This window comes from Phragmites australis, chromosome 12, assembly GCF_958298935.1.
Source record: "Phragmites australis chromosome 12, lpPhrAust1.1, whole genome shotgun sequence".
NCBI lineage: Eukaryota > Viridiplantae > Streptophyta > Magnoliopsida > Poales > Poaceae > Phragmites > Phragmites australis.
The window spans coordinates 14,082,547-14,095,684 of record NC_084932.1 but is presented as its reverse complement, the minus strand read 5'-3'; the positions used below and the strand labels follow the sequence as shown (position 1 = coordinate 14,095,684).

General features: G+C 44.0%; 1 pseudogene; it reads left to right on the top strand.

The window, feature by feature from the left end:
- Positions 1-21: 21 nt before the first annotated feature.
- Positions 22-5,791, top strand: LOC133886345 (calcium-dependent protein kinase 13-like; annotated as a pseudogene).
- Positions 5,792-13,138: the final 7,347 nt, after the last annotated feature.

The window sequence follows — 13,138 nt, the reverse complement described above, 5'->3', positions numbered from 1 at the left end:
CTGTTTCTCTCGCACGTCACGATTCTACATGTTCCAAAGTCTTTCCCTTCGCACTCCGCTCCCCGTTCCCCTCCCACCGCCACATTGCCGCCTCCACCTCTCCTCGGTTGGCTCCCGATCGACACCTTCTCCACTAGTGACGGCGGCCTCCGCATCCTCCAGCCCACCCTCTCCCTCCATCTCTCTCCAACCCTAGTAGCACTGGCCACCTTGGTTGCAGAGAGAAGAGAAGCAGCTATGAAGTAGCAGCAGTAGTAGCTTCCTTCGGCTTGCCCAACCCGTTAAAATTCCTGCTCCCCCATGGATCCCACCCACCTTTTCTTTCCTCGCTCGGTCACTTCCCCAACCAGATCAGAGATTCTGCTTGGGGCGCTGGCGTTTTCGTGTGACCAGATCAGAGATTCCCTCGCGCGGAGCTTGATGCGTCAGGGGCGCCTCCCGTTGCTTGATGGACAACGCATGCGGTGGTTCCCTTAGATCCAAGTACCTGCAAGCCTCAAGCACACCGTGTCGCAGCGCCACGACTCTGGCTATAGGGCCGCTGATGACTCGCTAAAGAAGCCCTCCCTCCCGCCCACGCTGCCTGCCACCACGAACGCCTGCAGGAACCACATATCGGCACCGCTCGCTGCCGCCATGAGGCACGACGAGGCGGGCACGTCCCCGGACCTCGGTTTAGTGCTCGCCCACCCCACCTCCAACCTATGCGACCTCTACGCGCTGGACTGGAAGCTCAGGCAGGGGCAGTTTGGCACCACCTACCTCTGCACCGAGCTAGCCACGGGGATCGAATACGTCTGCAAGTCCATCTCCAAGCGCAAGCTCATCGCCAGGGAGGACATCAAGGACGTGCGCTGTAAGATCCACATCATGCACTACCTCTCCGGCCACAAAAACGTTGCCCCAATCAAGGGCGCGTACGAGGACCAGCTCTACGTGCACATCGTTATGGAGCTCTGCGCCGGTAACGAGCTCTTCGACCGCATCATACAGCGCAGCCACTACAGCGATCGCAAAGCCGCACAGCTTACACGGATCATCGTCGGGGTGGTCGAGGCCTGTCACTCGCTCTGGGTCTTGCACTGGAACCTAAGCCCAAGAACATCCTGCTCGCCAACAAGGATGATGAGCTCTCGCTCAAGGCCATCAATTTCGGACTGTCTTCTTCAAGCCTGGTGAGCTGCTGGTGAGAATCGTTAACTTTATATAATGACATATAGTTTTAGTCAACTATCGTAGTTCGTCCTGTTGCACTGGATGTGTTAATTGGCAAGAGTGAAACTAATGCTCATAGGACATGAGATGGATGCTCAAACAAATGTTGAACAACAGCTTCTAATCATGCAATTGAAATTAGAAATGAATGAAAAAGTAGGTCATATTTGTTTCTACTTATCAACAGCTTTTGCTTCTTAAAAAAACTGATAAGTTGAAACAAAGTCAAACTTATTACTGGCTTCTGACTTTTCTAATAAGTTAGTTTCTAGTAAAATAAACTAAAAGCTGATAAGATAGTTAAAATCAATTTTTTTGTAAAAAATTGATGTGTTGAGAGCCTAAAAATTAAGCCTATAAAACTAATCGTTTTTCTGAAAAGTTGGTGCAGCCTTTTAGAATAAGCCTATAAATTTTAATTGTGCTAAATAGAGCCGTAGTCAGTATTGATTATTACATATTGACATCAGACAATGTTGCAATAATGCAATTTCACAGGAGGCATAACATGCAGGCTCAGGTTCTGGCTCAATGGTTTAGATTGGCAGAAAATGAAGCGCAACTTACTACTTGTTGTTCAAAAACGGCATTGGCAACACTAATTATTGAGTTTAGTACCAAAATCTCAACCTTCTAGGTCCAAAATGCAAGTTCAGCGGGGAGCATTTCTTAGCTGAGTGGCAGTTGAATGTGATGGAAACTGATTAACATTTTGTTGGAATAGTCATCCATTAATTTTAAATATCTTGGGGGAAATTTTTTTCTGGATCATTCTATGCTTTATATCTACACAGAACCTTTTTCTCTTTATTATGTTACTATAGCCATTTGTGATAAACTCTGCACCCTTGACCAAATTAGATTAGTATTTCATGCTGATTTTCTCTAACTAGTAGACAGTTGTTTCAAATTACAGTACAATTTCAAGAATTAATAATTTACACTGTAATGGTATGGTCCTTTACATATTCAGAAGCTATATTCATCATTAGTAATGTAATAAGAGTGATGATCCGGTAACCGTTACTAATAACAATTATTATCCTTCACTTTTGTTATAGTAAATATAGCTTTCTAAAGATATATAGCTACAGAGTGCAGGGACAAAAGGAGCGGCGGACGACAATAGGCACAGATGCAGTAAAGGGCCATACCACATTAGTTTTATCCGTCATTAGTGACGGAATATGTTCACATTAGTACGCACAAACAATTCTGAGTTCTCTCGGCGCAAAAAATAAAATAAAATAATCTTAAGTCAAAAAAAAAAAAATACTGGAGAGGAGTAAAGAAAAACATTAGTACGTCATGAATGCAATTATTGTTGGACAGTTACGGACCGTAGTGACGCAAGATCTTCCCCAAGGCATTGCTTACTGTGCTGCACACTTAAGATTGGATATTTGGATGCCATACACAGATACAGTATATACCTATATACACTACTGAACTTGCATTCTAATATTGGGAGCTAAGTGTGTTTACATTAGTATAGACTTGACCTAATACCTTCAGGAATATTGTTTGCAAACGGTTAACTTTATTAAAGAAGACGAAAAAAAGAACCAGATCACACTGTACAATTAATTGAGAACTCCGAGAAGAAAGTGTTCTGTACTTGTCGAATATTAGTTTCCGACTATATGCCCTATGTCTTGCGATTGTATTGCTTCTGTATATTGATGATCTCGAGTACAAGTAATATGACTAAGACCATTACAAGGAGTTGATTGGCTCTAATCTATCCTATAGCTACAGTTGTCGAGTAAATTCTTTGTTGATGCTTTCCTCTCTCTCTTGTTCTCTCATATGTTTCGTCGTGTCTTTCATCTTGTACCCTCCCCCTCAGCCTTTCCACCTTATATAGGAGTAAGGTACCGACCTCTATACAGCCGTAGTCCATAGGAAGTTATCTTTCTTGACGTCCAAGTAGTTAGATCTGTTTTGAATACTAGTCGTATTGGGTTGGGTAACCAATCTAAACCTTTCTAGTATATACTTCCTTGATTCTGGGTGTATCAGGTACCGCTGATTCGGTTCAGTGATATCTAGAGTTGCTGAATATGCGTTGTATATACCCTGTTTGTGTATGATGTATTCCTTATGCGTATATACCCTATAGTTAGATATTCGACAGTAGCCTCCTAACTCTACCCTGGAGGAGCGGTTTCTATAAGCACCAACTCGAGTGCTGCCAAGTTTAAGCTTGGTCGAGTAAAGTGGATCATGCTCATAGTCAAAATAATTGAGTATGGACGGATCGTTCCTCGAGTATCAAGTGGAAGTTTAGTCGGGTCGAGCGCCCTGCGGCTAACCGCACTCGAGACTTGAAGAAAAAGATTAAAGAACTCAACTGATCAACACCCGACTTCAAGTAGAGTTAAAAAACCTTTCAAAATTTGAAATAGTGGGTATAGGCACATTTAATGCGGGCAGAAGGGCGTGCAGAGATTCGCACGTTGTCATCGTTCCTCTTTCGCGCCAGTCGAAGCGTTGTAAAGGTGGGAGTGGTTGAAGAGGTGGTAACTTTTTGGTTATTTACCCGTAAGACCCGAACTTGCAACGGCCATTCCTCATCATTACCACCAGTCTTCCTACACAAGCCTCTCAGCTTTCTCCACCCCAGCACGCACCACCGCCACAAAGAATTTTAGATCCATGGATCCCAGCTCTTCCTCGAAGATCTCGGCTTCCTCCTCGCCAGAGAAGTGGTCAGACACAGCGCCACCGGCGCCTCGCCTGATCAGTATGATGAGGCGAGGTTCATGATCGAGGCCTGGATACCCTCGGCTATGCAAGAATCTTGGCTGGCGGAACTTGAAGCGGAAGGAGTGGTGCCACTGCGTAGCCTGGTCGAATGGATGATGACATCCGGTGAGAGATTCCCCTCTTACAAGATCGAGCATGAGTTTATAGTTTTCGAGTCTTTCTTCTGTTGTGGTTTTAACATCCATCCTTTCAAGTTTCTTCTCAATGTGCTCGATCGATACCAAATTGAACTTCACCACGTGAACCCCAATTTCGTCACCATGTTGAGTGTTTTTGTTCATCTTTGTAAGGCTTTCCTTGACATCGAGCCAAGTTTGAATCTTTTTTTATTTTTATAAACTGAAGAGGATTATTGAAAATAAATGTGTCGGGGGGTGTGGTTTCCAGTTGAGGATTGGAATGAAAAACTCCCATATCTTGGTTCCCCTAACCTCCTCTTGGTCGAAGGATTAGAAGAAACTTTGGTTTTACGTCTCCAATCCCGATCCGATTGGTTTTCCTTTATTGTATAGAGGTCTTTTTCCTGTCCAAAATCTTTCTTGGACACAAGAGCATCGAGAGTCCGACCACACCAACTACTTCCCCAATAGGATTGGCATGCTGAGACAATTTGGTCTAACTGGGTGGCACGTGGCCAGAGACTTTATTAGTAAGAGATTGAGCCCCTTGAAGGCGCGAACACGCCTGGCTTGGGAATACAGTGGGAATGAGGATGTTTCCAAGGATGCGGCCGTATGTAAGGCTTAGTTAGCACTTCACCCATTTCTTTTTGCTATGATCTTTGAGCTTTGTCGAGTAAACCTTTCTTCTCTTTTTTAGCCCTGCCTGCACAGGATGTCACCACCCGGTTGAACAAGCTTTTTTCTTCCAGCACACCGGAGTGTGGCATTCCGCCTTACTTCTTAGCAAATCCTCGACTAGACGTAAGGAATTTCTTGATGGAAAAGTAGGACCAATTATTGTCTATTTGGTCTAACTTGTCTGTATGATTGCAGGCTCTAGTCTTCCGTCAAGAACATATCCAGTCGAGCGAGGTCTTTGATCTCGATGATGCTTGTTCTGCCGATGCCATCAACAAGGGGAAAGGATCAACCAATGAGGAGACCGAGGGGTCTCTTCGATCGAAGAGAGTGACCCCGTCTTCTCACCTGCTGCCTAATCCGAGCCCTCTCAAGCACAAGCGAAGGAGCCCTCGGGTATGCTGATCAAAGTTCTTATTATCTTCTTATTTCCTTTCAAACTATTAAGTGGATACTTGAATGCATTCGGTTTGGATGAGTGGCCTTTTGTTAGGGAACGGCGAGTGTACCAGCCCAATCGCCTCCTTGAGCAACCGCCACTCTCGATGACCCGACTGAAAAGGTAACTCTTCTCGAGTTATTGATTTTCTTTTAGTCATTCTACTAATGATGAATTTGCATGGGTGGCTTTTTTAGGGACATCTAGCGCGTCCTCACAATCGCCAACTCGAGGTACCTTTATGCCTGATGACTCGACTAGAGAGATAATTTTAGTCGAATTATCGCTGTTTAGTTGGTCATATTTTCACTCGATAATGAATTCTTATCATCTGGTTCTTTGCAGGCTACTGATGCCTTAGCTTTGCCTGGTCTATGTGTAACTTCTGCATCGGCTTCGCCTGCTGGACTAAGAACGAAGAAGGTGACCACAAAAAGGCTAAAGTCAAGCATCATTTCGCACTTTCCGATTTCAAAAAGGTTTGTCCTGGATCTTGATCTCGACTGGTCTACTGACAGTCTTTTCTTTTCCTCTTCCCTTATTCTGTAGATTGCAGACTCTCAACTGAGGTCCAAACCAAGGCTGCCAGCGTCTTGACCAATCATTTGGGGCTGACTTCCCCGGTTGACTCGGCCTCGGCTCCAATTAGAGATGCTGCCTCGAGCGCGCCTGAAGAAGATCTGCAGCTTAGGAGAAACAAAACCGACCAATGATCCGTGGGCGGTGATAAAGAATCTTCTCCAGGTTACAAGCGCTCAGGTAGCTGTTGCCGAGGCCAACCACCACAAGAAGCTCGAAGCCAAGAGGGAGAAAATTGAATGTAAGTCTATGCCTGATCACAAGTGCATGATTTGATTATTGGGTGACTAACAAAAATTACTTTCTGATTTACCTTCTTCAGGCCTTGAGTCCTCCTATAGAAACAAGGAAAAACTTCTTGCTGACGCAATGAAGGAGATTGACGACGACGTCAAGTATCGAGAGAGACTCATGAATCAAGTGAACACCGCTTGAGCTGAAAAGAAGGCAATGATGACTGAAAGGGATGCTAACATCGCTCAGAGGGATGCTGCTATTCTGGCTCTTTAAGAGCCGAAGGGGCAGACCCTCAACCTTATGTCCCAAGTAGCCTCTGCAAGCGCTGCCACGTTGCTAGGTATCCTCAAGAGTTATAACCCGCGCTCGATACCTCATTGGTGACAGTCGGGTATAATTGCAATAGCGAGGAGGCCGCAAAACTTGTAGTGAGCATCCAGCTAGTAGTTCCAGCTTTTGTCGAGTCATTAAGGCTTAGTCTGCCTAGTGACGATAGTGAGGGGAGTCCCTCAAACTGATGGCCCATCCTGTTTTGGCACTTGTAAAACACATTTTATGATATGAGAATGCACGCAACAAGACTACACTTTGCCAGTCTATTATACTTTTGTCAGCTATTTCCTTATCGATGAAATAGGATTAACATAAATAGATGCAATAACTGATATGTTGTCATCGTTCTCAAGACCATATGATTACACATTTGTCGACACCTAAAATCTTAACTAGATAAACCATTAGATGTGTGGCCCTTGAGTACTCGAGAAGACCTTAATAGTGAGGAAAAGACTAATACAGAGCTAGAAAAAGAAAGAGCATATCGATTTTTTTGTGAACTTGTATCAATTTGTGCATTCAATCAGCATACAAACATGAACTCAATAGAGAGCACACGCGATGCAAACTAGGACTTCAGAACCCTTTTGGCCGTTAGGCGTGAGATGTCTGACAATCTCTGTGCCGTTATGCCTCCTGAGGTGTAGTTGTCCGTCATCGACCCAACACATGCCTCCGTTGATTCTATTTAATGTGATCGACATAGAGCCAGATAAAATTTTGTAAAAAATGTATAAAAGAAAATATGGTATTACGATGTAGCCTCGACTCTATGGTCGAGGAAGAAATTACATGATCATAGAGTAGAAGAGGACATACCTGTACCATTGATCGGAGAGCAGCATTATAGCTCTCAACTATGTACTCGATAATGGAGTTGGACGAAGAGTAAAACTCGTTCTCGACCATATACTCGATAATGGAGTTGGTCGAAGAATAAGTCTCGTTCTCGACTGAGTACTCAAGAATGCAAGCCCCCTAGCGTTATGGTTATAACTGCAATGTGGTTATCAAGTAAACTTGAACCGTTGGGTAGGTGGGAATTAAAACATGCCACTCCCATTTGTACTCGTTTTCACTGCAATATTGATCTGACGCGTCATAATGGCCGTCCATCCCTCTTTGCAGAGATGAGACAAGATATAACACCGTCACGACTTCCACCAAATGCGCTACGAGCCCGAGGCAATGCCATCATTTCAGATCTTGATGGCTACGTTTACACAGTACGACCCGTTTCCTCCGCTATAAATAGAGGGAACTTGAAGCTGTTTGTCCGTTGTCTCCTTTGTTTTGTTTTACCATTGCCTCCTAGAGCTTGAAGCCATGGTATCCATTGCATCTCCGCCTCTTGAGCCAATCCAAGAAGTCCTCTCCTCTAGGCCTCTCGCCATGGTACTTCCTAAGGTCATCATCATCACTTCCTCCGATGATGAGGACTCGAGTAGCGGACCTCAGAAGGAGAGGGAAGAAGCATCCACCGTAGATCGTCGCCATTCCCTCACTCAGCGCATTCGTCGTTACATCAAGACCTATGCCTCGGCACAACACTCTGCACCGGAGATGAATGAGGATGGTGGTGATCTCGACCAAGCCACCATCGAGGTATTAGGTGGTGGGGCCCCCAAGTCATCACCGGCGAAGGAGGCGTGGTCGCCTTCTCTGGCGACAATCTCCAGATCATCTTCGTGCCAGGCAGAAGATCACTCAGCATCACCGGCGCCAGTCAGCAGCTCCAGTAGGGCCTTCACCGCGGTCACTTTTCCTGGCCCTTATGCTGATCAGTGGCCAATTCCTGGAGTGATCAGTTTCTACTCGAGGGAGGAGTATAAAAGGTTCCTCGACTCGTTCAAGGGTGAATGAGAGTCCATATGCTTCCAAACTTTCGGAGGTGGTGGATCTTCACTATCTGCTAGATCTAGGCGAATCCTTTCTATTAATTTTGCACTAGCCACACGAATTAGAGGAAAAGTGAAAGATTATGTAATCAAGTAGATAACCAAATCGAATGTAATCGACTTACCTATAACCTACCTTTTCTATGAATAAAACTTTTGGAGTTTGTCGATGTTCCACGAGTGCTCGAGTATCTCGTCATTTGGAGTAGATAGCCGTAGTGATCCAGGTCGAGTGACTTCAACTACTATGTAAGGTCCTTCCTACTTAGGCGATAACTTGTGACACTGGGCCTGTTTCTACACCTTTCGTAGGATGAGTGTAACACCCCGGGGACCAAAACAAGCCCGGAAGGTCACTTAGGCCAACCTACAAAATTTGCCGAAAGCTGAGAAAAAATTTCAGCAGCACCTCCCCTGAAAGTGGAGGTACAAAACCAGACAGAACAGATATAGAATATCACACTAGCAAAAATCAGATCCTAGCAAACGAGGTACAAGCCTCGACCAAACCACTGAACCACCATCAAACTTACTATATAAACATTACAGGGCAAAATACAATATCTGACAGGGCATCCAGTTTAGCCCAAAAAAAAGGTGAACGTGCAGGCGACGTGTAGCTACCCATCCCGCAAGCGATTGACACCTCAAAAAGAACCTGGAAAGAAAGCACGGGTGAGATTCGAAAATCTCAGCAAGTGAAAGGTACTTTAACAAAAGCTATTTAGCCACCGCTGAATGTGCTAACAATTCTAAATAGAAACTAGTAATGAAACAGACCGCCAACACTAGGAGAAACAATTATGACTAAGCAAGTCCAACGATAACATTAAACATTTTAACATTCGGTTGGTATAAGCCTTCAGAACCGCACATATATCTATATACAAGCTAATTAAAGGAAATAAGATTTGATGCGAGTGATTCATTGAATTTCATAAGAAGATATAACCATGCACATGACATGCTCTCCTCACCCTTACCCCTCCTCGGGTAACGTAAGGGTGTGCACCGTACCCCTCCTCGGGTGACATACGGTACTGTACCGGTACGGTCGCGGCCAGAAGACGACGACAAACTTCCAATGCATGAGATGCATATGTATGACGTGCTTCAAGCATAACCAACATAACTCCCGGAAAATGCTTGAGACTTAAAAAAAACATTGCATAAAATAATAATGAACAACTGCAGAATGGCATATCGTACTTACTGCGCTTCATAAATCAATCATCGAGTAAACTTCTGGAAAAGTAAACAACATAGTAACCAACTCATAATCAGTTATTCAGATCAGATGAATGCATTGTAATTAAAGAATGTAGGCAACCCAATAATAGATTAAAGCGTAGTCATACAATACATTCACTTGCCTTTACCGACGATGAAGCTGGGCGCTAGTCGTGACGTGAGGTCACACCACCTGAACAAACACACCATTAGCACAACGACGCCGCAACGACGAAATAAAAGAGGATGCACGTTAATACGCCAAAGGCACCTAAACCAATTACCGAAAAAGAATAACGTCCACGCCATCAGTACGCCTATATTTCGGAAAACTAAACAGAAACTGTATCACATGAAATGATACACTATTTCCAATTCAAAGCCGAACTAAAATCTCACTAATTAGACTTCGCTCTGATGATCGAAATGAATATTTCAACTCGGATGTCGTATCTTCGAATCAATAATGATTATCGAAACGAATCAGACTATTGATCACATGAAATGATACGACAGGAATTGATTGATTTGATTTAATTCAACCACAAATGTCCAGAAATTACCGAGAAATTGCCTTTGAAAGATTGACGACGAATCCGACGAAAATCCGAAAATTCCAACTTTTCCCTTTTTTTTTCCTTTTCTCTTTTCTTTTCTTTTCTTCCTGGCTTCTTCTTCCTGCTCGGCGTTGCTTCGGCTGGCTCCTTTGGCTTGCTCGGTTCAGCTGCTGCTGGCTAGCTCGGATAGGACAGAGAGAGGGAGAGCGACCACGGCGGCCGACGGCGGCGACCGGCGGCGCGGCGCAGCGCAGCAGCAGCACGACGGCAGCAGGGGCGCGGTGGCCGGCGGCGGCGTGCAGCTGGTCCGGTGGAGGAGACGGCGGCCGGCGGCGCAGTACTGCACAGGCAAGCAGCGGCGGCCGGCGGCAAGCAACAGGAGAGAGAGAGAGACGCGAGAGAGAGAGAGAAACGCGAGAGCTCGATGTATCTGGATGGATCGGGTTGAGGACCGATCCATCCGATACTTATCCCTTTTTTTTATTTTATTTTTGTAAACAACGAACGGTCTAAATTTATTGGGCTTGCTACGGGTCAGAAAGTGCCCGGAACGGACATATGAATAGCAAAATGGGTTCGTCTCGACGAGATGAACGCAACCACGGTCTCCGATCGGCCATACGAGCAACGGATCAAAAGTCAACTTTTTGTCAAAACTCTTTATTTTTTTTTTCTCTCTCAAAAATTCGGTATTACAATGAGGTCCCTAGCAGCGAGTTTCCTGGGCTGAATTCTTTGGCTTTGATATCTACGCAATGCCTATTGATACTTAGCCACTCAAATAGATGCTCGATCTTGGAACTCCTCGAGTAAATTTATGTTGCCTGCTCGTAATTGCTCCTACCTTTCTTTCGAGTAACCTTCCACTCGAGGTGATCTGAACTTCAACTCAGTTGGGAGCATCGCTTCCACTCCATAAATGAAGAAGAACAAAGTTTCACCAGTGGCTCTATTGGTCGAAGTACGAACGACCCATAGTACTGAGGGAAGTTCTTTTACCTAGCGTTTCGAGTAGGCTTTTAGCCTGTTGAAGACCCGAGTTTTGATGCCATGTAAAACTATTCCATTAGCACGCTCAACTTGATCGTTACTCTGCGGGTGAACTACTAAGGCGAAATGTGTTTTGATACCAAATTCTTTGCAGAACAAAATAAAGGTCCCACTTCTGAACTGCCTACCGTTATCCATAATTATCCGATGTGGAATGCCAAATCAAGTAATTATGCTCCTCATGAACTTCTTGGCTGCTTCTGCGATTATTTTTCCTACGGGTTCGGCCTTTATCTACTTGGTGAATGTGTCGATAGCCATAAATAGGAACTTGTAACCGCCTTGGGCTCTCAGGAATGGTCCCAAGATATCCAAGCCCCAGACGAAGAAAGGCCAAGAAAGAGGAATTGTTTGTAGAGCTTGAGCTGGTCGAGTGGTCCACCTTCCAAAAATTTGGCAGCCTTCACACTTTTTAACCAGCTCGGAAGCATCCTGGAGGGCAGTCGACCAATGTCACACCCGGTTTTAACGGACAAAACCAGATGCGGCTTATATATACCCAGGATGTTCAACACACATAAGGACGTCACAGGTGAAGTAACAAAAGCAATACTTTTATTAAATAACGTTAAACTCTTACATCAATTGACATATATTGTCTTCTATGAAGATATCTGTAATGGAACAGAAGCACTGGTGCCCAACAACACCGTAGGCAACCGATTGGGAGACACGCACCTAGAACGTCGCAACCTCGTCTCGATAGTCTTCAACATCTTCACTCACTGAGCAGCAGCACACATGTCGCATGGTATAGGGAAAATAGCAAGTGTGAGCACATGATGCGCTTAGAAAGTGGGGGAAAAATAATGATATGCATGCTTATATTAAGAATAGACTAACACATGGTATATTTGCGTAAATACGAGTAATGAAAACATATTTGGGCTCAAAAAGCATTAAACAATTATTAAGTGAATATGACCCATATATTCCTACACGCAGCATACAAGACTCCCCACCTTGCATACCATAACCGTCTCGTACTCCCTGTACTATAACCAAAACCACAACCATCTAGTACTCCCTGTACCAGAATCATAATCACAACAATCTAGTATTCCCTGTACCAGAACCATAACCACAACAACTTAGTACTCCCTGTACCAGAACCATAACCACAACCAATAATCACAACCCACTAATCATGTGAGGATCCAAGTCTCTCATAACCGTGAGCACGACTGTTATAACAGTTTTACACTCTACAGAGGTTGTCCAGCTTTCCCCACGAGTCAGTGAATTCCATATTGCCGTGTTGCGCAAACACTTAACACAAGCTAATGGTGTGCCATGAAGAATCACTGTATGACACTTTCCACTAACCAGTGACTAACCCAGTATGTGTCTGCCCACTAGGTTTCACCGCCAGGCTTTACGTGAGTTCAACTCCTATCTACACGAAAATTTACAGATTTCGTGGATCCTTTGTGGGCCATCTAGAAGACTTGGCTAAGGGTTTGGACTTGAGCAAGATTGAGCCCAAATACACTTTTGGTAGATCCAGGGTTTAGAAAAGAAACTTTGGCAGAGAAATTTGAATAGGGCTTGAATTTGAATTGAGTTTGGAGTGAATTTAAGAGAAACGAAAAATGAGGTTGAACAAGAATAGGAATAGATAAGGAATTTGAAATTGGATTTGGGTAGAATTTGAGAAGGAGGAGAGATTGGCTTTAAACAAGGATTTGCATAAGATTTGAATTGAGCTAGAAAAGGATCAGGTATGATCAAGGATTGAATAGATGATGAATTCAAAGATTTTGAATTCCATCCATTAAGATCCTTAACTTATTCACTACTGAATTTTGTAAAAACCATTTCAAAATCTTTTTCACTCAAAACACCAAAGTGAAAAAAAAGAACTCTAATGCATTTACGTGGCTCCTAGCAAAACTCAGCATGCAATGCATACAAAATAATACCCTATATTGATTGATTGATTAAGAAAATAGGTTTTAAACATATTCTACTGGTGAAGCTATTCAATAATCTTGGAAAATTGTAGAAATTTGAGAAATCTAAAAATTA